Genomic DNA, 27803 nt, shown 5'->3' on the forward strand with positions numbered 1-27803 from the left:
AGACAGGGGGCGCCTGGGTGGCGCAGTCGGTTGAGCGTCCGACTTCGGCCAGGTCACGATCTCGCGGTCCTTGAGTTCGAGCCCCGCGTCGGGCTCTGGGCTGATGGCTCAGAGCCTGGAGCCTGTTTCCGATTCTGTGTCTCCCTCTCTCTCTGCCCCTCCCCCGTTCATGCTCTGTCTCTCTCTGTCCCAAAAATAAATAAAAAAGTTGAAAAAAAAATTAAAAAAAAAAAAAAAAGATTATCCAGACAGAAAATCAGTATGGAAATGTTGAACTTAAACTAGTCATTAGACCTGATGGACCCAACAGGGATACACAGAAATTCCACTCAAGAGTAGCAGAGTAGAAATTCTGCTCACATGCATATGGAACATTCTCCAGGATAGAGAATATGTTAGGCCACTAAAATTTTAATAAACTTAATTGAAATCTTATCAAACATCTTTTATGACCACAATGGCATGGAACTAGAAATCAATTACAATAAGAAAACTGGAAAATTCATAAATACTTGCAAGTTAAACAACATTCTTCAGAACAGCCAGTGGGTCAAAGAAGAAATCAAAATCAAAATAAAAAAAGATATCTTGAGATCAGTGAAAATGGAAACATAACATTTCAAAACTTATGAGATGCAGTAAGTTTATAGTGATAAAGAAATTCACATAAACAACTTAACATTATACTTAAACAGAAAAAAGAACAGATTAAGCACAAAGTTAGTAGAAGGAAGGAAATAACAGATCAGAGCAGAAATACATGAAATAGAGACTTGACTTGAAGACATTAGAAAAGATCAATGAAGCTAAGAGCTTTTTTATGAAAAGATAGACAAAATTCACAAATCTTTAGTTAGACTAAGGAAATAAGACAGATGACTCAAATAAAATCAGAAATGAAAGAGGAGACATTTACAATAGATAAAAAAGAAGTCATAAGGATCATAAGTGACTATTATGAACAATTATATGCAAACAAATTTGATGACCCAGAAGAAATTAATAAATTCCCAGAAACATACAACCAACTTTTTCTTTCTTTTCTTTGATTTCCTCAGCAAGGCACAGAGTCACCTAGTGACCATCTGACTCTCATTTGCCAGGAGCTTAGTATACCGCAGAGGCTGTAAGACTGCAGTTGTAAATGGGACAGCTTTCTTAATAAAGTGTCCATACAACCCCAAACAATCTATAGTTTCAATGAAATCCATACCAACATTCTAAGGGCATTTTTTCACAGGTGTAGAAGAAAAAGTCTTAAAATTCATAGCGAACCACATGGGGTGCATGGGAAGCTCAGTCGGTTAAGCATCCAACTTCAGCTCAGGTCATGCTCTCACAGTCTGTGAGTTCGAGCCCCATGTTGGGCTCTGTGCTGACAGCTCAGAGCCTGGAGCCTGCTTCGGATTCTATGTCTCCCTCTCTTCTTCGTTCCTCCACTGCTTGTTCTCTCTCTCTCTCTCTCTCTCTCTCTCAAAAATAAATAAACATTAAAAAAATTAAAATTCATAGGGAACCACAAAAGTCCCCAAATATCAAAGCAATCTTGAGAAAAACGAGCAAAGCATAACATTCCCGATTCCAAACTATATTGCAAAGCTATAGCAATCAAAAACAGTATAGTATTGACATAAAAACAGGAATATAGAACAGAATAGAGTCCAGAAATAAACTCACACATAAACTCAAACATTGTTAATTTTTTTTAATGTTTATTTATTTTAGAGAGAGAGAGCATGAGCAGGGGAGGGGCAAAGACAGGGGGAGACACCAAATCCAAAGCAGACTCCAGGCTGCAAGCTGTCAGCACAGAGCCTGACGCAGGTCTCAAACCCTCGAACTGTGAGATCATGGCCTGAGCTTAACCGACTGAGTCACCCAGGTGCCCCCATTATTAATTCTTGACAGAGGCACCAAGAATATACACTGGAGAAATGATAATCTCTTCAGTAAATGGCACAGGGAAAAATGGCTAGCCACATGCAAAAGAATGATACCAGACCCCTGTGTTACATCACACAAAAATCAACTTCAAAATGGATTAAAGACTTGAATATAAAACCTTAAATGATAAAATTCCTACTTAAAACCATATCAGGTAAGCCCCTTGGCACTGGTCTTGGCAATGATTTTTTGGATCTGACACCAAAAACAAAAGCAAAAATAAACACATGATACAACATCAAACAAAACCTTTTGCATATCAATAGAATGAAAAGACAACCTATGAAATGTGAGAAAATATCCAATAAGGGGTTAATATTCAAAATATACAAGGAACTCACATAACTGAATAGAAAAGCAAAAACCAAACAAATACCCTAATTTAAACAATGGAGAAAGGGTCCTAATACACTTTTTTCTAAAGAAGACGTACAAATGGCAAATAGGTACATGAAAAAGTGTTCAACATCACTAATCATCAGGGAAATGCAGACCAAAACCACAATGAGATATCACCTCACACATGTTAGGATGTCTGTCATCAAAAAGGCAAGAGATAAATACTGGTGAAGATGTGGAAGAAAGGGAATCCTTGACCACCACTGATAGGAATGTAAACTGGTAAAAGCCAATATCAAAACCAGTCATGAGGGGGCACCTGTGTGGCTCAGGCAGTTATGTGTTTGACTTGGGCTTAGGTCATGATTTAACAGTTTGTGAGTTTGAGCCCCGCATCAGTTCTCTGCTGTTGGCACAGAGCCCGCTTAAGATCCTCTGTCCCCCTGTCTCTCTGGCCCTCCCCCTTGGTGTTCTCGTTCTCTCTCTTTCTCTCTTTCTCAAAATAAATAAACTTAAAAAAGTGAAGTTCCTCAAGATTCTAAAAATAAAACTACTATATAAAATCCAGCAATCGATTTCTGGATATATCCAAAGGAAATGAAATCAGAATCCTGAAGAGATATCAGTACCCTCATGTTCATTGCAGCATTGTTCACAATAGCTGTGATAGGAAAAAACCGAAGCGTTCATCAGTGGATAAAGGAAATATGATATATTCTATATTCACTAGAATATACTTCACATTCAGTATATAATATTACACAACTCAGTTAGAAAACAACATTAGAATATTCAGCTTAATATAATTACATCACATAGATTCTCCTGTCCCTCTCCCTTATTGCAGTCTTAATAAACAATTACATTACCTATCATGAAAAAATGAAACTGAGTAAGGAAAAATCTAGTGAAAAAAGTACACATATTTTTATTTATTCTTAAATTTATTTCTTTTGAGAGCAAGAGAGCGCATGTGAGCAGGGGAGAGGCAGAGAGAGAGAGAATCCCAAGCAGGCTCTGTGCTGACAGCATGATGCCTGATGTGGGGCTCGAACCATGAGGTCGTGACCTGAGCCAAAATCAAGAAGTTGGATGCTTAACCCAGTGAGTCACTCAGGGGCCCCAATACACATATTTTGAAAGTGAAGAGACTTAAATATATATTTTATATGTATTTAATATGTTATTTATCCTTTAAAAAGAAGAAAATCTGCCATTTGCAACAACATGGACGAATCTGGAGGGCATTATGGTAAGTGAAGTAAATCAGAAAGAGAAAGACAGTTACAGAATTACAGCATGGTATCACTTACATGTGGAATAAAAAAAAAATCAAACTCATAGAGACAGAGTAGAATGCTGGTTACCAGGGGCTGGGAAGGTGGGGTAAAGAGGAAGATGCTGGTTAAAGATACAAACTGTTAGAAGATGAATAAGATTTGAGGATCTAGTGTATAACATGGTGACTGTAGTTGCTAATACTGTGTAACTGAAATTTGCTAAGAGAGTAGAACTTAAGTATTCTCACTAAAAAAGTAAATATGTGAAGTGATGGATTTGTTCATTAATTCAACTGTGGGAATCTTATACACACACACACATATCAGGTCATTATGTAATACACTTTAAACATATTACAACTCTATCAATCATACCTCCGTAAAACTGGAAAAAATATGTTTCTCATGAAAACTGTGGTAGGAAAGACACCTCAGGGAGAAGATGAATTTTGAGGAGGATATTGTAGAACTTCTCTTGGATTTGCGTGAAAGAAGCCAGTTAACAAACCTAAGTAATTTTAAAAGTTACTCTTTAATAAAAGTTAGTCTTTGTATTCTAGCCCTAAGAAACATTCTATTAAATGCTGAACCTTTGGAAACAGTGAAGACATTACTGAAACAGGAATGTGACTTTTCATATAGTTCATCCTTAAAAGGGTCCAGTCACTCGTGATGTATAATACAGTTTTCAAAACATTCTTAAATTAAACCTTCATCTTTGTGTTTTCTTTTTGTGTGACTGATAAATTGAATTTGACATTCCTCAAAACAATTACATTTTATATAACTTTAGTTTTCTTGATCAAAAGACATTATAATCTATTTACTTTCATGACCAATTTTCTGGTTGAGCGATGAAAACTTAAAAAATACAACCTATTTTGTCCAGTACTAAGGCCAGCATTTTTAATGAGACCATGCTATTTGCAATTGTTTTTCAGTTATACCTTGAAGAGTCTACAAATGTTTCATCCTTTCGGTTTTTTCAATGTCTGCAATCGTGTGATTTTCCTCCCAATAAACTCCAAAAAGTCTCCTTTATTAATATTTTTGGCGCCTACGTGTTGCCAAGCCCAGTGGCCGAGTGACCAGTTCTCAAAACAGATAGTCAGCTATCTTTCTTTAAATACTTTTTTTTTTGTAATTTGGATTTTAGGTCACCACATTCTTGTAACTTTCTTCTTATTTCAGTGACCACTCTATATTAGTCTTCTTTGCAGGAATCTTCCTTCTTTTTATAGTCTTTAAATATCGTAGTGCTTCAGGGCTTAGAACTTGGCCATCCTTTTGTCTCTTTAAAATTTTTTTTCATGTTTATTTATTTTTGACAGAGGGAGGGAGAGGCAGAGTGGGAGCAGGAGAGGGGCAGAGAGAGAGGGAGACAGCGCATCCGAAGCAGGGTCCAGGCTCTGAGCTGTTAGCACGGAGCCAGACCTAGGGCTCAAGCTCATGAACTGTGAGATCATGACCTGAGCCCAAGTCGGGCGCCTGACTGAGCCATGCAGGCGCCCCCTTTTACCTTTTTATACTCATTTTCCTTGGGATGTGTAACTTTAACAACATCAAAGACTTCTAAATTTTGAATTCCTGCTTGGACTTCTGTATTCACTGATCTACCGGCTTGACACTCCTATTTAGATCTAGAGGGCCTCTTAATCTCAATATAGCTTTAGGCTAACATTTGATATTTGCACTCATAACTGTTCAGTTCCAAGTATTTTCAGTTTTAGAAAATAACACAGCATTGAAATATACTCCAAATATATTTCTTATCACGTTCTCTGCCACTACCCCAGCCAGGCTGCCAACCATCTCTTGCTTTGATTATTCAGTCATCTCCTGATTTGTGCCATTTCTGCCATTTTGTTTCTTCCCATAGACTGTTCATTCATACATTGCAGTCAGAGTGACTGCTTTAATATAAAAGTTTTGTTTCTACATGTCTTAGATTATTCTGGCTCCTTTCAATGAACCACTGTTCTCTATATGATCCAGTTTTGGCTCCACTAAAACTCCATCCCTGGTTTTTGTTTTCCCTTTTCCCCACTATGTTTTAACCACTTGGCCTTTTTTCTGTTCCTCAAACATCTCCCCAAAAGTCTCTTTCTCTAGAAAAATGCAAACCTCAGCCTTTACCTCAGGCATGTCTCTGCTCAAATAGCGACTTTTTCACTTATCCACCTGGTCCAAAATAGTCACTCTCATTTATTCTGTCTTCACATAAGCATACTACTTATCACTGCTTGACATTATCTTAATCATATATTTGCTTTTTAAAAATATTTTTTATTCTCTGCCTTCCTAAAATGTAAAGTCCAAGAAGGAAAAAGACTGTACCACATACTCTTAGAAGAATAATAACTCAGTGACAGACTGATTGAATGAATGAATGAATGATGCCTATCTCTGTTAAATCTTTTCTCAAACTAGTTTCCTCTGTGCATCTCATCTTTTGAAGCCCGGACTTGATGAGTCTGATCTTATACATTGAGAGCCAGGCAACTTAAAAGGAAGATGGGCACAACCATTTATAGTGCCTTTAATATTTATGTAGCTTGTATTGAGATATTGCTTCTACTGCTGTAGAAACAACAATCTGGCGACTGTGTGTTTAAAATGACTATTTGAATATTGTCCACTTTAGCAAGAAGTATTACTAGAAAATGTAGTGCCCCAAGATAGGATGGTCATTTTGTAAGGAAAAACTTTAATGAGATAAGGTGAGCTGTTAGAACTTGAGGTTTTTGAGATTTATAAACAAACAAACAAACAAATAAATTTTTTCCAGAGCGCTGAGGAGTATTTTCTAAGTGTCAACTAAAAAGTGGTAAATAACAAGTATCTGGAAAAAAAAAAAAAAACAGTTTCCATATCCAGCCAGTGTTCAATAACTTTTATGCCTCTGGTGGAAATGAACTGCTATAGAATATGCTCATCATTTTACTAGTATAGGAACCTTCAATATTACCTAGGAAGAATTATTGAAAATTAAATATCTAGTGGATGTTAAGTCTCTCATAAATAGAATTTACTTGGAGAAATACGATAATATTTGGTTAGCACTGTCTGTGAAATTGACATTAGAGAGATTAACAAGATACTTCCTAGACATTATTACCCACAAGAATGAGGAATAAGGCAAATTAAATGAAATCTCTTGTTTTAAAATTCTAGGAAGCAGAAACAAACACAAAGATTTCTTGTACAATCTTACTTAAATATCCAATAGTAATCAGGTTTCTTTTACTGTAACTTCCTAAGAAGAATATCTGCAGATTTCATTCTTTCTGTAAAAGTTAATACTATTGAGTCTTTATAAATAACACTGTTTGAAACTCTGGACTTCATATTTCTTTCATTTGCTACCAGACCATAGGGTCAGAGCTCTTATCATGTAAAGCCCCTGAAAAAGTTATTATGCGACTTGATCCTCTGACTTCATATAATAAAATGCAAAAAAGACGAGCATATTTCAAAGCTTATATGTGCATGTGAGGCCATCTGTACCACCACTCATTTTGTTTCTAACCAATTATTAAGCTCATTGTATTCATAAAGGCTTTAAACTTTAAGTAAATTAGCTCATCAAGATAGTTTTGACGTGCCAGAAACCATATTGTGGCTACAGCGATTTTACTGAGTAAATCTGAAATTTTTTCTTATTTTTTTCACAGGGGTTTCATTTTTCCTAGAGGATTCAAAACAAAATCAAGTCTATCCTTTACTTTAATTAAATATATTATGAGGTAAAGTAGGCATAATTGTCTTGATGCTCTGTTAAAAAAGCCTGCATTTGTAAAATATACAACTATCTTGTAGAAATAGAGAGTTTGCTACTAATGGAATCACTGTCTGCCAAGTGATATAACACACAGAAATCCTAGCATCTAGATGTTACCAAGGACCTTAGGGGGGTACACTAGGCTGAAACCATAGAGTGCTCTACAAGAGTATATGTCTTTTATAACATCTGTCTTTTATCAGTAGTAGCAGATAAACTATATACCTGTATTTAATTTTAAATGTTTCCAGGTTTTTAAAAATAAAATATTTATTCTAAATGTAATATGCAATTATGAATGTATTCAGATATAAGACATTTTCATTTTCATTTAATGGGTAATTCATTTCTGAGCAAGCTGATGTGTCTTTTATTTGTGAAAGCTCATCAAGGGACTGTTCCTTTCCTTGTTTAATGCAGTTTACTTTGCACAACCAGGCAGCGTTCCCTGGCTGATTACACTAATTTCTTTTTCCTAGCTAGCCTTGGAAATCTTTGATATTATAGAACTACACTGACTGCTGCCAAAGGGGAAACTTTTGTGAATGTCTGATATAAAGTGTTCTGCTTTGGATGAAAGGGATTCCCTAGAAGTGGATTTTAAATCCCTTTTAGACATTTTCTGCTGGCTGTTAACTCCATACTCATCATTTTGTCTGTGACTGTTATATGTGACGTATTTCAGTGGAAGTTGTTATGGGAAATTTTAAATACCTACACCCTCATAGACTGACACATTTCCTGATTATTAGGGTCTGCATTTGAATTGCTAGCTAGTGTTGTAGATTGGTTTTATACTGATTCATTTAAATTCTTGCCACAGTTTACCTTTTTTTTTTCTTTTCCTAACAAGTATGTGTTTGTTACCTGCCATGCAAAACACACCATGTTTGTTTCTGGGCATATGATAATGGATAGAGCACGTATGGCCTGTACCTTCCATTTCTACTGTAAATGAGACAAACACCAAAAATAACTAATTTAAAAACAACTATTATAAAAATGATAAAAGAGGAATTCCACTTTATAAATTCTATTGTAAATAATAACACATTTCTTGTCATGGCCAAAGAAGACAATATAGCCTACTGAACAAAGCTGAGTAAGCATTACTAATCTCCTTAAAAATTAGAGCTTTGCTTAAAATAAGTGAGCTGGCTTCCATAGGCAAAGAAAAAATATTATCTATGCTATGTAAACATGGGATGGAGAACATATTGTGCAGTGATATTTTTTTATTTCAGTGGACTTTCTGGATGAATTAAAAGTAACATAATAAATTCTGTGATGCTTAGCTACTTCAGAAGGAAACTGCAACAAAATGGTAGACAGGATAACAGCTATTGGCTACTGGCTTTAGGTTGAAGTAGGTGGAACTTGAATGCACATTGAACCAATTCCAGTTTGTCACTTTTTATTTGTTTGTTTTTTATTGTTTCAGATGCTTTTACTTTCTCCAACGCAACTGTAATCTCTGTAGGCATTCAAGTGAATATTGACTTATTTTAATTTATGCAATAAACGACATATCAATAATACATGTTCTGTGCTATCATCAGAAAGTTCAGTCAATGAAGAAATTATTCATTTTTCATAACTGTGGTCATATTTAGTCCTTGATACTCAAAGACACACCTAGCTGCTTAGCTAGAAAATATATTTTAAAATGTAAAAAAAAAATGAAAAAATACATTTTAATGACATACATCATCATTTAAAAAAAAAGGGAAAACAGAAACTGTGTTCCGATTTGAACCTGTGTAAACACAACTTAAAGTGAATCTCTATAATAGAATTTGTTTTTAAAGAAGTTAAAGTGTGCCTATTACTCAATACAAATGAATAAGTAGAGAAAAACCAACAGATACCATGGACCCCTGGCTGTTTTCCAGCTCACAGTTCTGTTATGAATATACACGGTTGAGAACTGGCTTCAGTGGTTGTGGATTGTGGTGGCTTAAGTCACTGAACATTCTTCATTTAGACTTGTTGGGGCTATTGCGAATAAAGAATAATTTGCCATCCCTTTTTTGCATGCATTTTTAACCTTGAACTAGAACAGTAATTGTAATATCTCAACTGATTTATTAAAATGAGTTTTATTAAAATAAGAACTGCTCCATTTAACAATAAAAAGGGTCGAGGTAGGAGATAAGTGAATTTCATATGTAAATGACTTTAACCAGCTGAATTGAAATATGTTTAAATTATCTTTCACTTGTGGTTATTGTGTTACCAATAAATTGGATTCATAAACTTTAATATAGTAGGAGATTTTGCAAGAAATAGTGCTTCATAAGTATAAGTATTATTTTTTTATATAATTATAAGCATACGTCACCACCACCACTGCTCCTTCAGTGGTAGAAAACAAACTTCAGCAGAGTTTTATAAATATAAACACAAATTTTAAGTATTTGTTATTATTTAGGCAATTATTAAAGATGACAGATTTTAAAAGAGGATGTGAGATATCTACTAACTGTAATCCCTGGCAAGTTATGAAATCTCAGTAAGCCTCAACTCCATATCTGTAAATAGATATAGTAACATTGACCCTGCAGTTCCTTAAGGAATAAGTGAAATAATATACAGGTAAGAGTGAGTAGGATGTCTCACCTTCAGTGGATGCTCAATAAAGAGATGTTATTGTTCAAAATAGCATGAAAAAATTGCTTAGATGAAAAATGGCTTTACTCCATGAAGAAAAATAAGGGAAACGGGCTGTGACTTCATAAGTCTTTAATGCTTTCATTTATAAAGCTTCAATATTCTGTTATCCATCAGGATGAGAGGGATGGGAGTGAAAGATAGGAAGTATAGTTACAGCACCCATGCAACTGTTTGTGAAATAATTAGGAAAGGATGAAATAATGAAAAGTAAACTTTGACTTCTCGTTTTGTAATATAGCATATTCGCTATCCAGAAAAAACACTTCCGATATAGAAAACCAAAGATATAGATTAAATTACAGCAAAAGAAAACAACAGCAAAGAAAAACTTCACAAAATCATGTTTGACCTCATGAGAAGCAAACAAAGAAATATTAGAGGTCATAAAGAACAAAGACAGATGAACTGTCCGTAGAACACAAGACCAGGCTTTCTCATGCTATCCACCAATCTCTGGCAGAATAGTTTTGTTTTTAATGTGTTAACAATGAAAATAAGAGACAGAGAACTCCAGAAACTTGTTATTGCAGTGGGTACTGTAGGAAAAAACATGCTCTGAAAATTGTATCAACTGAGAATCACTACCAACGAGCCTGTTATCATGCGGCTTTGGAACCTACGTTCATAACACTTTTAAGGCTAAAATATGCAAGCAGCATGTCTTTTTTAAGGTGATCCTGTGTGTTAGTCCCAGAAGATACTTAGCAGAAAAATCACAGATACTCTTTGTAGCCCGTGGTGTAAACAAAGATATTTAAAACTCCCTGTAAATTTCTAAGAAATAGGAACTCACAAAGAAAAATCAGAAAACATGCAAAGAAACAAGCCACATGAAGCCAGAGTAAGCAGAAACAAGCATGAGAATGAGACCTGCATAAACTGCAGGTATTTGAATAGCCAAATACAGAATACTAAATGAATTCAATATACTTACAGAAGATTTCAAAAATAATACTAAATGTACACTGAATACCAATTTGTTATGAGCTAAATTGTGCCCTTCAAAAATTTATGTTTTGAAACCCTAACCCTCAGTACCTCAGAATGTGACTCTACTTGGAGATACAGCTTGTAAAGAGGTAATTAAGTTAAAGTGGGGTCCTTACCATGACTTAATCTAAATGTGTCCTTATTAGAAGAAGAAATTTGGACACACAGAGGGACCGCAGGTGCACACACACAGAGAATACCTCGTGAGGACACAGCAAGGAAGAAAGCAACTGTTTGCCAACCAAGAAAAGAGGCTTCAGAAGCAACCATATCTGCCAACACCTTGATCTTAGACTTCCATCCTTCAGACCATGAGAAAATCAATTTTCTGGTTTTAATCCATCCAGTTTGTGGTATTTTTTTAATAACAGCCCTAGCAAAATAATACAGTATAAAAATGAGCAAATATTAAAAAAAATAAACTTACAGTATGAAAAACAAATTACTTGAAACCAGATAATTAATTGACATTAACACTTGAATTAAACACTCTTCAAGAGGAAGAATCAGGAGCAAAAATTTGTCCAATAAGATATCAAGATTTATCCAACACCCTTACTAATTCAGACAGTGTGGGATTGCTGCAAGCCTAGGCAAATATACTAAAGTAGTGGTATACATAGTATATGACCCAGAAATTGGGTTACCGTTTATCCCAGTTTTGTTGGGATGGCTCAGTTTACACCAGTTGTCTTGATGTCTCACTTACCTTAGTAATTTTAGTACTCTCAAAATTGTCAGTTTGAGTCATAAATTACTATCACCGGATCTCCGTATTTTGGAACTTTGAGGAAAGGACAAACTAGTTAATGAATGTTACTAGCAAAAAAAATTCAACCTACAGAAAAATTTAAATTAGATGCCAATTCACACCAAATTCCGAATTCAGTTGGTACAAATATTGTGAAAACAATTTAGCATTACATGTGGAGGATGGAAATGGAGTAAGTGGCCATGTACCCAAGCCTTGGTCTTGAATCTCAGCGCAGAGGAAGGGTATCTTTTTCTAATTGGTCTGCTGCAAGGGGCACTTTTTGCAAATCTGCTTTCCTGAAACAGCACTTTTTTATCTGAATTCTCACAAATTGCTCACATTGCTAAGGTGCTGTCCGTGGCCCTGATTGGACTTTATTGCTAGGTAATAGTCATCTGAGATAACTTTAATTTTTGATGATACAGTTCTCATTATTGACTCACTTTTTATTTATGAGTCTTTGGAGTCATAAATCATTTTCATGTGTGCTCTTATCTAACCATTATCTCCATCTTAATATTCTGGCTGTTCACTTAGGACAAAGTGCATGCTCTTAGGAGGGCGCTTTTGCACAAAAAAATAAGGTGGGAAAGGGAAATTCTGGATTCATAACTGCATCCAGAGGCTAGTTTTGAGAGTTTCAGAATGGTTTGATCTTTTGTTACTTTAAGTTCCAAGTCTATGAAACATGCATAATAATACCACCCCATAGGATGGGGTATGAGTTAAGTGAGGTAACTTCTTCTGTAAAAGCTCCCGGTACTATGTCACATACATAACAGTACTAAATGAATGCTAGCTCTCACTTTTTGTGTTTATTTTTAATAAATTGAATTTATTCATCTCTTCACTTCCACCAGCAAATACAGTGTTGTTTTGTGATTTTGCCATCCATGATAGTAATAAGATTGTAATAAGTAATCTTATTACTTAATCTTATTACTATTTTGAAGATTTGACAAAACCTGAGGTTTCTCTCCTTCATATTGGCAATTAGAAAATATCAAAGGTATTGGGTTAATAAAACATTCTTTATTTTTAAAATATTCAATTATAAATCTGAGTACCTGCATAAGAACAGTATTTATGATGGGTTTGCAGCTGGGACTAATTTACTTCTTCAAAGATCCCCTGAGGTCTGAGCGATGGACTGAACCCTTGTAAACTATGCTAGCATTATATTGAACTTTTTTTCAGAGTAAAAATACATAGAGAAAACAAAAGTTCCAGAACACACGGAGTAAGTGAATTTGTCAACCCTAAAGACTGGACTTGAATTCAGTCAATCTTTCCGAAATTAAAGAAATGCAGACATTCTGATGTTAAACTGAAATAATTTGTAGGAACCTATTTGAAGTCTTTAAACAAGATGAAGTCCTTCAAAAGAAAACTCCAAAGTTGTCCCTGCAAATCGACCAAGTTTCCTAAGTGAAGAATACAACAAAAATATATGCCTTCTAGGATGTGGTTTCTCTTTCGGTGAGCAAGGTTAAGGAGAAGCCAAGCAATTGGCAGGTTCAAAACCGGTAGCTTCTGTGGAGTCTTAGTGTGGCAGAGATCCAAGCATGGAAGCAAGCACATGGGACCAAGCCAAGAGCCATATTCTGTGGAAAGCTGGCTTATTATAAGTTGATCTTCGAAACTAGCAGCCCATCGAGGTTTCCCCTCCTTGTCAGTATATTTTTTCTTATTTAGTAGACGTCTTAGGAAGATGGTATACTAACTATAGCAAAAAGGATTTTAGAAATAGAAAATGAAATCGTCTATAGTATTATCATCCAATAAGGTTATTTGTATTAATTCACATTTCTCTTATATCCTGTCAATGTGCAAAGATATTTTATGCAGTCATAATGTTACTGAAAATACGATTTTATGTGCTAAGAATTTAATATAATAGCCTTCATGTAGTTTCATAATAATGTTTGTTGCCACATGTTATTTTATTACATAGTATTGCATATGATTATATATATGATACAATAATCTGTATCAATGAAAAAAATAATTGTGAAAGAAAGACATTCCCTCATTTTTAGATGTTTAACATAGCATTCTTTTTTTACTGGTTTAGGCACTGGCATAGTAAATATACAAAAAACATTTTTTTTCTTCTATTACACTTTTCCCCTGAGACTTATTAGTATAAATATCACCTTTTGGGCTTGTCATTTATTTTTTCCCAGAAAGTTATATGCCAAAATTAAAAACTACTGGAAATATCAGCCAACATCTGTCATTAATTGAGCGCACTCAGTGTTCTGGCCACTGTGCAAGGAGCTGGGGATATAACCAGCTCCTTAGATGAGTTTCTTGCTCTGATGATGTTTCTACTCTAGTGTTGGAGATACACCATAAACTATAGAATGTGCTTATCATTATTCTAGATAACCAAAAAAGCCTGTGAAGGCAGTTAGACTAGTGGAATAAAGTGTGTTTCAAAGAGGGTAAGACTAGGAAATTTAGTTGGGGAAGCCATGGAAAGCCTTCCTGAGTGAGATGTGAATAATGGGAAGGAGACAGAAGGTCCCAGAGAGAGAGAGAAGAGCAAGAACCAGGTCTTTCAACAGAAACAGATTTCCCTCGATCAAGGAATAGAAAGGCCGGTGGGAGTGAAATTGGGTAAAATTCACTTTTTGTTCTATATCTTAACATAGAACATGGAGGGCATTGTCAGTCATGTAAAAGTCATTAACAGGACTGAAGTAGGGAAGGGACATGATCTTAATTTGCATTCTATAAAGCTCACTCTGGCTATTGTGTGAATAGTGGGTATTTGCAGGTAAGAAAAAACAAAACAAAACAGAACAGGGGCCCAAGCTTGGCTCCATCACAGAATTCATGTTAGAGAGAATGGTGACTTGAACTAGGATATGGAGAGATAAGAAGTGGATGGATCAGGGTTATACTTTGCAGATAAATTCAGATGGACTCCATGATAAACTAGAATTGATGCGTGAAAGAAAGAGATAATGCTAAAGTAATAGAAGTCCGCCCAGTTACTCCCAAGAACTCAAAGATATTTCACCAATCAGTAAGAAATTTTCCTTTTTAATTAAAAAAAAAAAGAAAGAAAGGGCAAAGAAAAACAATCCAAAGGAAACCAAAAACTTCAACATTTTTGTAGAGAGTGTCTGTTAATATTCTTCATATTCCCCACTTATTTTAAAAATAATAATAAAAACACAAGGCATTTGTGTTTTTAAGAATCCTCTACTGCCTCCAGGCAAAAATAAAGAAAATTGTTCTACTGTATGGTGTAAAACAACATTGGAACCTGCCTAAGTCCTCTTCTGGTACTGTGAACACCTGATGAAAACCTATTGATTATAATTCAACTTGCCCAAGGTGATGGAGCAGTGCCACTCAGTACCTCTTCTGTACTCTGTCCACAATTCAAAAAAATATTTGAAAAAAAATATTACTCATTTAGAAAGGTAAGAATTTGGAACTTCTATTAGGCTCCCTCCGGAAAAAATATACTTAACACTGTTTGGGTGTGTGTATATGCACATGTATGTATAACATAAAGAAATATATGTGTATATGTCATGTGAACTTGTTCAGCTATAATTCCTATCTGCAGTTCATTGCATCATTTGGAGATAAATAGTTACAGAGGATGGAGCTGTGACTGCAAGGGAAATCCACTAAAATGAGCTTGTTTAGTTATGTTGAGTTTTCTTATCTAGTGGCCTTAGTCCCCTATAACTACTGCCCATTATGCCAGGTCCCAAAGAAGAAATCCAAGAAGCAAGATCCAGAAAATACATATATTCTTCATTAGGTTAGTGTGCTTTGTACAAAATTGAGTTTAATCTTCTGTTGAACTAAATTGATTATTTGGTATATGAAGGAGCCTCTTCTATGGCTATCAGTAGATCTATCTACAATATGGAAAGCAGTCTTGATATTTCCCTCTTAAGCCCATACTCTGATCTTGGACCTTTAACTCTAGTTGCTTGTCCACACTGAAGAAATCAGTCCTACTTCTCCTGTACTGCTGTAACTGATACCATAATTAACACAGGAACCACTAGAGACATTCTGGGTGTCTCTTTTTTACTTTTAGAAGAAAAGAAATAATAGGAATTATTGTGGTTATATTATTCCATTAATATCAGTGTTAGAAAAAGCGATGAGCAAGCTAATGGGATCTTAGATTCAAACAAACTAACAAACAAACAAACAAAACTTTTGATAAGGGTCAAGAGTTATTATCTTTATAATCCATCAGAAATCAATAATTGCAATTACCCACTTATAGATATGTTATCCTCAAAGTACTGACCTTTTATTTAGAAAGATCATCTCCTTATTCAAAAAATGTCATGCTGCTTCATTTCCCCAGACCGCCCCCCTTCCCTCAGAAGGCACAAAAATATGATGCTTCCGTTGATGTTCAAATCACTTATTCAGTTTTTATGGAATGCTTTGATGTTCCAAATAAATCCCATTATACTGTAGATCAAAGAGGACAATGCCTTTCACCAAAGAAGTACAGTATACCAATTAGCATTTCATCTAGGAGGAGGTATATATATATTTTTTCCTTCAATAAGTCCTATCAGTGCCTACAGTGTGCCCAGAATATGTGATAGGACTAAGTGGGCGTGTTTCCAGTGACAAGTGAATAGGCATAAGAAAGGCACAAATGTGCTGAGAACAAAAGGTGTTAAAGTTCTATCATTATCATAAAAATTCTTTGTATTACTAATAATACTAATAACTATCATTAAACAGCTATTTTATTGCATAGTTTCTTCATCTTGAAAATATATCATAGACTAAGGAAAAATGTAAAAATGGTTAAGCAAATTATAGAGGGAACTATTCTACTTCTTCCATTAATGGGGCTAGAAGTCTTAATCTAAAAGACTAGATTCCAGTTTAGGAAAGGAACACAGCTGCTGTGGGTAACTTGAGGTTGTCTAAAGAGAATGGAGGAAGGATGCCTCTCGCAGTGCATGGCAGTTTTCCCTCTGTGGAAAGATTTTGACTGTGTTTGTGTGTAGGGACCATCGGTACAACTACGAAGCTGAATTTTGCTCCCAAGCCCTTGGCGTTGACTTAAGCATCGCACTATTTTTGACTCAGTTCTAATGGAAGTTTCCTTCTTGTGATTTTATGATCTGCATCAATTTTCAAGTTAGGATTAGGAGTCTTACTTTGGTTCTACTGTTGTCTGGGGGGACACAATTCCCTTGGGATATGAGATGACTAAATTAAAATTTATCATTGTCCAGATTCTCCTCAAAACTACCATCTGATACTCAAAGGAGTATCACGTGGTACTTTTCCCCCAGGTTTTTTCTTGGATAAATTATATCCTTTGATTCTATTTGAAAACCCCTACTGCATTCATGTAAATTGTTTTGCTTTGTGATATGTTTCTGAAAAGGATTTTAAGATGATTTCTTTTTAAAGAGGCTAAGGACTTAGGTGACCTCCTCTTTCTGTGTGCATCTTTTAGAGTTATGTATTGCTACAAAACCTAACAGTTGCTTAAAATAATAAATATTTATTGTCTTACGTTTTCTGGGCCAGAAATTCCAGGGTAGATTTGTTGGGTGATTCTGGTTCAGGTTCTGTTGTAATGTTGCCATCAAGTTGTCAGGTTGGCCTGCCGAGCATCTCAGAGCTTGACTGAGACTGGATTATTCAGTTCCAAAATGGCCCTCTCACATGTCTGTTGGCAGGGAGCTGAGTTCTTTGCCAGGTCGACCTCTCCTTAAGGCTGCTTGAGAAGCCCTCAAGGCATGGCAGCTGAGTTCCCCCAGAGCGAACGAGCTAAGAGAGAGAACAGGAAAAGGCAGTGTCTTTTATGGTCTAATCTCAGAAGCCTCATACAATTAACTCCACCATTTTCCATTCATTACAAACAAGTTATTAAGCATAGTTTTGGTCCAAGGCGGAGGGAATCAGAATCCACCTTTAGAAGGGAAAAGTATCAAATAATTTCTGGGCCTATTTTAAAACAACTAAATGATACAAAGAGCTGCCCCCCTCCCCCCCCAAAAAAAACAAAAAAAAACTGGCTCATGTAACATTCTCGTAGCCTGAAAGAGATCCTTCCCTCTCTGGCTTAGTATTCCAAATAGAACATTTACGCACCATCACAGAAAATTTAAATTCATGACTTCTAAATGTATGAAACTAATAGAAGCAGTGCACAAGATTCTGTACAGAAATAAGGTTGAGTACATAGCACCTTATTGTGTACTATTTCAAGCACCAGTAAGATGTAGTTCAAAAGGCACTTATCTTACTGTCAGAGGCAGAAGTTTAAAAATGTGCAGTATCTTTCCTACTTGGGAGACCTGAGGCGAGTGACATAATCACTTTGCATGTCAGTTGCTTCACTTACTTAAATGAATTCTCACAGTAACTCTGTGAGGTGTGTAATATTAACCCCATTTTATAGAAGACAAAAGTAAAGCTCAGCATCATTGCAACTAGCAAGGGGTAGAATCAGTATTACAAGGCAAGTTTTGTTGAGTCGTACCAAAACTGCTTTGTTTTCTCCTGTAATTTCTGAGGAAGAGAGAACATTTTGTAAATTACTCGATGATGAAGCATGTATGAAACTGTGTAGGCGGCACGTGGATGGCTCAGTCAGTTAAGCATCCAACTCTTGATTTTGGCTCAGGTCACGATCTTACGGTTTGTGAGTTCAAGCCCTGCATCAAACTCTGTGCTGACAGTGTGGAGTCTGCTTGGGATTCTCTCTCTTTCTCTCCCTCTGCCCCTCCCACACACTCTCTCTCTCAAAATAAACAAATAAACGTAAAAAAAAAACTGTTTAGTATTTTTTAAAATTTTTTATTCAAAAAATGTTTTTAATGTTTATTTCTGAGAAAGAGAGAGAGAGCATGAGCATGGGAGGAACAGAGAGAGAGACACAGAATCCAAAGCATTCTACAGGCTCTGAGCTGTCAGCACAGAGACTGACGCCAGGCTCGAACTCCTGAACCGCGAGATCATGACCTGAGTCGAAGTTGGAGGCTTAACCCACTGAGCCACCCAGGTGCCGCAGTATTTTATTTTTAATGAAGTTAGCATCCATATAAAGCACAAATTCTCATAAATACAAGTTATTCCTGTGAGAACCCATAAACATCTGCTTCTATTAATTAACAGATTTTTAAATATTGGCAGTTAGTAAAGGTGTTCTTTAACATAAAACTTTGAGTTAAGGTAAGCAACCGAAGAATACACTATACTACATTTATCTAACCCTGTGTCTTGCCTTGCTTTGTAATTTCTTATCCGAGGCTGAAGCAGTATGGAGGGTTGTGATTCACAGCTTAGTTCTGGTGACACATGCAGGTGAATGTCAGATCCATGGTGTTCTTGGATAGTTCATATCTGCCTTCTTTCTTCAAAGCCTAGATTCATCCGGTATCTAGAGTGTGCTGTAGATAGATAAAATAGGTATAGAAAGTTTACCTTTATACACAGTTTCCCTCTAATTATTGACTGTACTGCTCTGGACCAGGTATTAAATATGATAGTTGAATAGCCTTAATGAAACTATTAAAACCAAGACATATGCTTAAACCTTAGATGGATGTTTAGGAATTCAGAATCTTTTGTTCTACTTGGAACATGGCAGATTTACCTGAAAGTTGAATTTATTTAATACTTAAGCTATTAAATTTTCTTAAACCCTTATGCATCCAGATTGCATGTCTTAGTTATAGAATCAAATGTTATCATTGGAAGGGGCATTGGCCAAATAAAGCATAAAGATGGGTGTCATTCCTATGAATGTTGGTCTGTTTCCTTCAGGCTGCAGCTAGCTTATATTGGAGTTTAACAAGTTACAGAACTATTGAGTATTTAATATGACTGTAATTTCTTACATGACAACATACTGAGGCTGAAAAGTGATCAATTTCAAAGTTCTCCCTTAATATGTAAGAAGGAAGTTGTATACTGGGCAAGTATGAATCACAAGGTAATAAATGTCCTAGAAGATTTTAACAAATGTAAATTGCTATATAAATATTAAATAAATTACACAATATTTTTAGGCTCTGAAACATCAAATCAATTTGCAAAGGACTAAATGTCAAACTAAATAATGCATGTTTATACATATTTCTTCTAAGGGCCATTATTACAACTTTAGCAACACTGTTTGTTTTAAAATTTTTATATCCAGAATACATTCACGTTTTGGCATTTACCCCATAGAGGGTAAATACCCCATATTTACCCCTGTTTTCTTTGTTTTAAGCACCAACCTTCATTTTTCCAGGGAATAATTTGAAGCTTGAAGCTTTTGTAGCAACTGGTCACTTGCTCTGCTTGGATGAATTGCTGGAAGTTGAGAAATGGGAAGGACATTATCAGAAGATAAGGGTCCTGGGGAAAATAGTGGCCCTCAACATTTACGAGTGGAAGGAATTTGATTGAACTGAAGTTCAAAGGCGACAGCATTAGGGAATTAAAAATTCACATATTGGCAATCTGTGTCCTGAGGGGGGAAACGTGGAAGGAAGAAGAGTGTCTGGTGAGAAAGGGATTTTAGGCTGATACAATACAAGGATTATGCCTGTAGTAGTGGCATTTGTGTTATCATTATCACTGATATTTTGTGTACTTACATTATAGCAGGTCCTTTACGTAAAGTTTTTCATTTTTAAACCTCACTCCCAGTGAGATTTCTGTCCTCGTTTCTATAGATGAGGAATTTGTCACTCAGAGCAGTGACACTCAGATCACTGACTAAACGCATGTAACAGATGCATACCAATGACTTTACGTAAATCCAGGGCACGACTGTACTAAAGACAAAGCAGGTGGTGTACCACCCTCTCTCCTGGCTGCATCTGCCATGCTCACGGAGGCAGTTTGTCTTTCTGAATCATTTTCCAACTCATCGACTCCCCAGTGTCTTTCCCTAGTGCATCCCCTGGAGTATACAGGGTTACTACACAGTCAGAGTCACCAACAGACCTAGCAGAGCCATTGGTCAGTCAGACTCTGGGATTTCTTTCCCTTGCACTACTTTGAACAAAACAGCTGCTTATTCAATGCTGAGGTGCAGTTAGTGTTTGTTTCAACTGTGTCTAGTAAAACATCAAAATAGGACTAGGTCTTAGCTGGTGTTGACAATGAACAGACCTCAGAGAGCAGGAGTTTCAGACTGAGAAAAGTCTTGAGAGAATGTCGTGTTATCAGGAATATGATTTTCAGTGGGCAAGAGGGAAGAATTCAGAAGAAAAGGTAAAATGAGCATCATGAGGGAGAACTTCTGGAAATTTTCAAAATTTGATGAAGGGAAATCATCACGGATGTCCACGGGGATACACCAAAAGATTGGCTGGGATTAATATTAAGATTCCAGAACATTATTCCAGAGCCCAAGAGGATTAGCAAAACAAGACAGGTCTGAGCAGGAAACCAAGTCAAGGACTGCTTCATTATTAAAGCCTTACTCTGCAAAGGAAATTTCTTATAAGTAGAAATTATTTGAAGAGATCAATAAGAAATAATTAAAGAGGCCAGTTCCTAAAATCAGAGCAGAGAGTCAGAGAAATCGACTTGATGCCCAACTGTCCACATATGTCTTCAGTTGATTTGTTACAGAATTGAACAAGTGGAAGTTCATCCACAGGTGGAGACTAGCAGGGGACTGAATGATTTAGCTTTAGTGTAATAGACAACAGAAAAAGGCAGTTATGCCACTAAACATCTTGATGATAAATGAACTCAATTTCTTATTTTGACATTAATAATCTGAAGATGCAAGCTTTTTGTCAGTAATGTATCTGAAATTTACTAACATTGTCTCAGTTTTTATTCCCAAAAGGTAAATGTTTGCATATTTGAATTAGAAAAACCTATTTATAAATTTCACATTGTAAAATCCAAAATAAAATGATTATTTCTGTTATTAATCTTTTAACATCAGGTTTTTGTATTTGGCCCTAAATCCAAATGATTTTTTTATTTTTAAAAATTTTTTTATTATTTTATTATTTTATATTATTTGTTTTAAATTTTTATTATTTTACTATTTATTATTTATTTATTATTTTATTATTTTGATATGAAATTTATTGTCAAATTGGTTTCCATACAACACCCAGTGCTCATCCCAACAGGTGCCCTCCTCAATGCCCATCACTCACTTTCCCTTCCTTCCCACCCCACCATCAACCCTCAGTTTATTCTCAGTTTTTAAGAGTCTCTTATGAAATAAATCAGGCAGAGAAAGACAGATACCAAATGATTCTTTTTTAGAGTTATATCTTTGCCTGTTCTATTTCCTTTACTAAAAACAATGAACCTGAGTTAGTAAAGGTTTGCCTATGATAATGTGGATAAAATGACAATAGCTATCATTGGAGGATTTGAGGAGACTGATTGTGATGGGGAGTGCCTCATTTAAATTACCATATTTAAGTCCCACAACAGCCTATCTGGAAAGTTGGCTTTATCAATCCCTACAGACAGTAAATGTGTCCCTGTTGAAAGGTAAGAAAAAGGCATACTGAGACACAAACCTAGGCTGACTCAAAACCTATTTTTAACTGCTTACTGTATTATAAAATGAGATACATAGCCCACTAATATAAAGCTCCTTGTAGCCTTCTATTTCATTATGCAACAGAATAGGAAAACTCAAGATGTCCCTGGAGTGAGAGGGAGGAGAGCTTTGATCACTAGACTGCCTTGTCCTTCTATCTACTCACAAAGACAATATAAAATTTAGTTAAAACATTCCAGTTGTCTCAAAAAGACATAATCCATGGGTTTCAAATTGATTGTGGGTTTTTTTTTCACAGTTTGAGTCAAAATATCATGTATTTTCAAGTTTTCAATGTTTTTGTTCTTTTTTACTTTTTAAAAACATACCAGAAATGTTGGAAGTTTTGAAAAAGTTACTACAAGATAGCTACAAGGTACAACAAGGTACTTTATCTAAAAAGGGAAATCCTAGAACTTCAGCCTAAAAAGACTAACCTAGCAGGAAGAATATGATAAGCCTACCTAAGTTATATTTCCATAATAATTGATTTTGCTCTTCGAAAAATATTTTATATGTTACACCGGTGAGCTGGACTTGAACTATACTTGCTCTATTAAATGCTTAATTTAATAATAATAGACATCCTCCTATACCTTCTTCCACTGTCCACCACTCTACCTCCCATAGCCTTATGAAGGCAATCTCTTTTTCACAGTAGATATTGTGTGACTGTTGGAACATAGCAACTGTACAAGGAACCCTAGTGAAGGCTTATCCTGGGAGATCAGTTCTGTGGCACAGATTATTTTGGGATTCTCAGAGAGCCTCCTTACTTTGTCTTTTAAACCCCATTTTATGACTGCTCCTGGAATTAAAAAAAAAACAAACAAAAATGTTCACTTTCCCTTTATGTCGTAATATACTTTAGAGATGAGAGACATTTTGGTTGACATCTACTCTCATTATTTTATTTACAAAAATTAAGATGCTGGGAAATAACAAGACTTGTCGATTGAAGTTAGAATCCACATTTTCTGACTTCCAGGTGGCAATCAATTCTGTTTCCAAAGTCTTTCTTTCTGAACTTGATAATCTGAGCTCAAAATTATCTTACGAATTTTCACATTTGTATCCTATATATTAAATGGCACTAATTTTATGATGACCTTTTATCTTAAACAGAAGATATAACTACAACAAAATTTTTAGGATTTCTGGCCTATAAATAGATTAAATTGATTCTTTAGAATTAAATAGAAATGGAGAGAAGATGTTGGAAGAATGTCAAATAGCATTACATTTTTTTTCCAGCGCAGTGTAAATGTCAGATTTTGTGGAAATACGTAATATATATCATCCTTTATTTAAATTTTTCCGAAGAAATTTTAAATTTTTCCGAAGAAATTTTAAATTTTTCTGAAGAAATTTTAAATTTTTCCAAAGAAGAGAATATCAGTGGGGTTCTTTTGGGTTCTCTTTCCCACCCCACAAAAAAAGATTTACATCTACATATTAGTTTATTGTTAATACCCCCTTGCTGCTATAACAACTTACAACAAATATAGTGGTATGAAACAATAAAAAATATTCTTTTATAGCTCTGGAGGCCAGAAGTCTAAAATCAATCTTAAGTTCTAGTATTGGGTATTGGCAGTTCTAGTTCTGTCTGGAGAGTCCTGGGAGAATCCACTCCTTAGCCTTTCTAGCTGCCCACATTTCTTAGCTTTGCCCCCTCCCCCACATGACTCCTACTTTTTGATTCTTTTCCTTTCCTTGCATTGCATCTCCTACAACTACTCTGTCTCCCTGCCTCTCTCTTACAAGAGACTTTGCAGTTGCATTGAGACTACACATTGGTTCCATCAGGATAATCTCCCTATCTCAAGATCCTTATATTATTGCCAAGCCCCTTTGCCATATAAGGCAACATATTCACGGGTCCTGGGGTTTAGGATGTGTTCATTTTGCAGGGGGGTACAGAGGGGAAGGATTATTTAGCCTGTCATGATCTGCTATGAACTTGATACTTAAGCTGATTTTAGCTATGCTTCATGGATTTCACAAATACTGATGTATAAAGCTTGTTCATTTTCCATGGGTAGCCCCTGTTGGCTCTTCTAACTACGACACTGCTGTGAATGAGTGACAGGATTTGTTGTGACAGGAATCCTTTGGTAAAAGGTCAACATTAATCCTGTAAGCCAATGTATTATCTCAATTCATTGTTAACAGTCAAAATATGCCCATGAACTGAGACATATGAGCCTATATGCATTTTCTCATTAGAAGTTGGTCATTTCAGTAACTTAACTCCTCTACGTTTTCCAAATTCATACAAAAATATATGCTAACTAAGTGAGGTAGCAGATCAGTAAATATCATGATAGTGATGATTAACCTTAATGAAAAACCTAGGGCAGGCATTCAATTCCATCACCAAAAACCTTTGAATTCCCTGATTTTATTTATGTGCCGATTTAATTCCTACAGAAGCATTAGTACAGTTTGTCTTTTACTGTTTTCTCTGTTCTTCATTTACTGTATTCATATTTATACAGCTTAGCATATGAGAAGCATAGATGTTTGTACTAATTTTTTTGTAGTTGTTTAAAGCACAGATATTTTAACACAGAGAACATTTGTTGATTCCATTTAGAGCTTTTTTTTTTCTTAATAGGAAATAATATACTTAGAAGTATGTTCTGTGGGAATTTGTTACAGACTGCCTGTATGCAGAAAGCTGTATGAAAGACACTGGGAGAAGAATGCCTTCAGAAATAAGTTGAAGCCTCGTCACATGCATCCTTTTCACCCAGAAGTAAGTGCCTCATGGCAACAAGGGTATAAAAATTCTGTAGGACCATGTATCATGAGTGAGAAGATAGGAGATAGAGGGGGAGAAGGTGAGAACCTGAGAGGCAGAGGAAGGTTGGGATTAGACACAGACTCTGTTCTGAACTGGCTCGTTGCAATAATGTAAAAAGTTCCAAAGTTCACATCTAAGCACATGCCAGTGGTAGAGATCTCTGTTTACCTGCGGACATTGTTGTGGAAGAACGGGAAGGTCAAGTTTCTGTAAACCCCCCAAAACCCAGAAAATTGGGTGGTAGACTGCCTTTTGCCTAGAAAAGAGTCATTCAGTTTGAATTATTTTTTAGGCACTAAAAACCAAAAGAGGAACAGAATGCAGAATGAAAGAGCTGGTTTTATCAAAAAAAAAAGTCATAGTTTTACATCAAAGTAAGGAATATTAAAATACAGGTAATTAAAGTCATTACTGAAGCTACTATCCTTGAGGATAGTTTTCCTGCTAAAGAGTTTCACACAGTTCTTAAGTTCAGAGTCACTGGTCTGTGCAGTCAGAAGAGGAGCAGAGGGAACTCCGGGGATGGTGGGTGGTCCTGGAATCCTTATAGATCAGTAGACCTAAGTTCCAGGAGATCTCTTGTTTTGTTTTGTTTTGTTTTGTTTTGTTTTGTTTTGTTTTGTTTTGTTTTGTTTTAACTTTATTTATTTTGAGAGAGAAAGAGAGAGAGAGAAAGAAAGAGAGAGATAGAGGGCAGCATGAGCAGGGGAGGGGTAGAGAGAGAAGGAGAGAATTCCAAGCAGGCTCTGCCCTGTGAGCACAGAGCCCCATGCAAGATTCATTCTCAGGAACCACAAGACCATGACCTGAACTGAAAGCAAAAGTCGTATGCTAAACCTACTGAGCCCCCTAGGGGCCCTGACATCTCTGTTTTAAAACAATATGGATTGTTGTAGCTCTGTTAAACAAGCAATGCCAGGCGCCAACCACTGCAACATTGTATATGGTGCAAGTTACCTGTGCCTCACTTAGTTCATTATCTTGCTGCTGCATTTAGACATGAGCTGTGTGAAATGGGTAATGGCGGCAGTTCTTCACACAACTCAGGAGGAAAACTCCTGAAGAAACACTTTAGCAACAAAGAAAATATATTTTTTAAAGTCAGAGTTGATGGCCTAAATGTGAAATGACTAAACACTAAGGGAATTCCAGGAAATTTCTAATTTCCTGCAAGATTGTATTCAGCAATTCTAAAGATTAAGTGGACTGAGAGCTACCTGTTAGGCCCTAGACCAAGTTGAATGTCGTATTGTCCCTGCACTTGATAAGCTTATATTTTGGTTGGGAGAATAAAAGCTTTTAATAAAGGTGATTTGCTAATTGTGTAATTAACAATGGTTTAATTTTATAAGATTACAAACCTCTTTTTATAATTATTCCACATGAAGGAAATTGTCCAACCCTATGTCCTATTTTTTGTTAAAAAACAATTTCACCATTTAACCTTAAAATAGATATTACTTGTTGGGAAATAAATTCTACACCTAAGTGGCAGCTTCTTCATCTCCCAACAAAGTTTCTTTGGAATGTTTTGTATTCAAACCAATGTGATTGACTTTTGAGTACTCCCATGGTCCCTCTAGTACCTTTAACACCATAATTAGTATCTGCTAATGATACAGAGGGAGTTAAAAAAAATTAAACCCAGATTATACAGTGGACTTTGGAAAAGAATGTGTAATGATCCAAATTGCAGATAATTGTCCAAAAAAATCTACACTTCATTCTGTCTATGTTGATTCAGCTTCAAAGCCTGAAAAGAGATCAAGTTTTGGCCCAGTCTAAATAAAGTTTTGCCAGACTCTTACCAGTATAGAAAGCCAAAGTTCCACATTTGTTTTTCTTGGGTCATGTATAAATGTTTTTAAATTTTGTTATTATTCATTACTAATGAGCTAATTTTTCATTAGCATAGCTCCCCTTTCTTAATCTAACACTCAGATATTATCCAGCTCAGTTTTGTTTTTCAATGTCAGTTATCAATACACCGTTTAATTAAATAGATCCTAGTTTATTGTTTTTAATAGGCTCACTTGTCTATAGGCTTTTAACTTCTGGGTACTTGACTACTTCTAGGGAATTTAGCAGAAAGTTTAAAGTTTGACCATTATAGTCATTTTCAAGTCTTGACACAAAGAGACTATTTTGGAAATGGCTGGAGATTTTATTGAGATTTTGGCAGAAGGTGATTAATGAGATCCTATAACTTCAATATTTTTTTCCTAAATTATAAGAACGTTTCTTCCCCATCAAGCTTTCTTAACTTAAATTCAACTTGATTAGAGACTTTTCATATTACTTGTTTGGCCTTTCTCTCCCTCTCTCTCCTTCTCTCCCCCTCTCTCTCTCTCTGGCAGGGATATAAGGAATATATTTCGATAAGTGTTGTTTTCTAAATTTGGTGACTAGTTATAGAGTTTGTAACCTATTGCCTTTAAAACAGTTTCTTGCTAAAGATTTTTGAAAACATGTATTTCTTGATGTGAGAGTTTTCAATCACACCCAACTTTCTCTTGAATTGCTGTGATACATTAGTGTTACAGAAATAATTCAGTTTGCCAGGTGACATCATGAAAGTCATTCAGACTCCTAAAGAAATCAAAACACTCTATATTAAAAGTCTGATTTAAGTTTAAAATATTCAAAATCATTTCAAAAATCTATTCCCTCTTTTTAGGGTCTGACATATAATA

At 35.5% G+C, this 27803-nt stretch overlaps 1 long non-coding RNA gene across 5 annotated transcripts in view; it reads left to right on the forward strand.

Moving 5' to 3' along the window:
- Positions 1 to 27803, forward strand: part of LOC123386161 — a 1074166-nt gene that overhangs the window by 865324 nt on the left and 181039 nt on the right. For all 5 annotated transcript variants that reach the window (XR_006599871.1, XR_006599870.1, XR_006599869.1 and 2 more), the window contains one exon: positions 24966 to 25062. This is a non-coding gene — a long non-coding RNA (uncharacterized LOC123386161). The remainder of the gene's footprint in view (positions 1 to 24965; positions 25063 to 27803) is intronic.

Source organism: Felis catus, chromosome B3 (assembly GCF_018350175.1).
Source record: "Felis catus isolate Fca126 chromosome B3, F.catus_Fca126_mat1.0, whole genome shotgun sequence".
In the NCBI taxonomy this organism is placed as follows: domain Eukaryota; kingdom Metazoa; phylum Chordata; class Mammalia; order Carnivora; family Felidae; genus Felis; species Felis catus.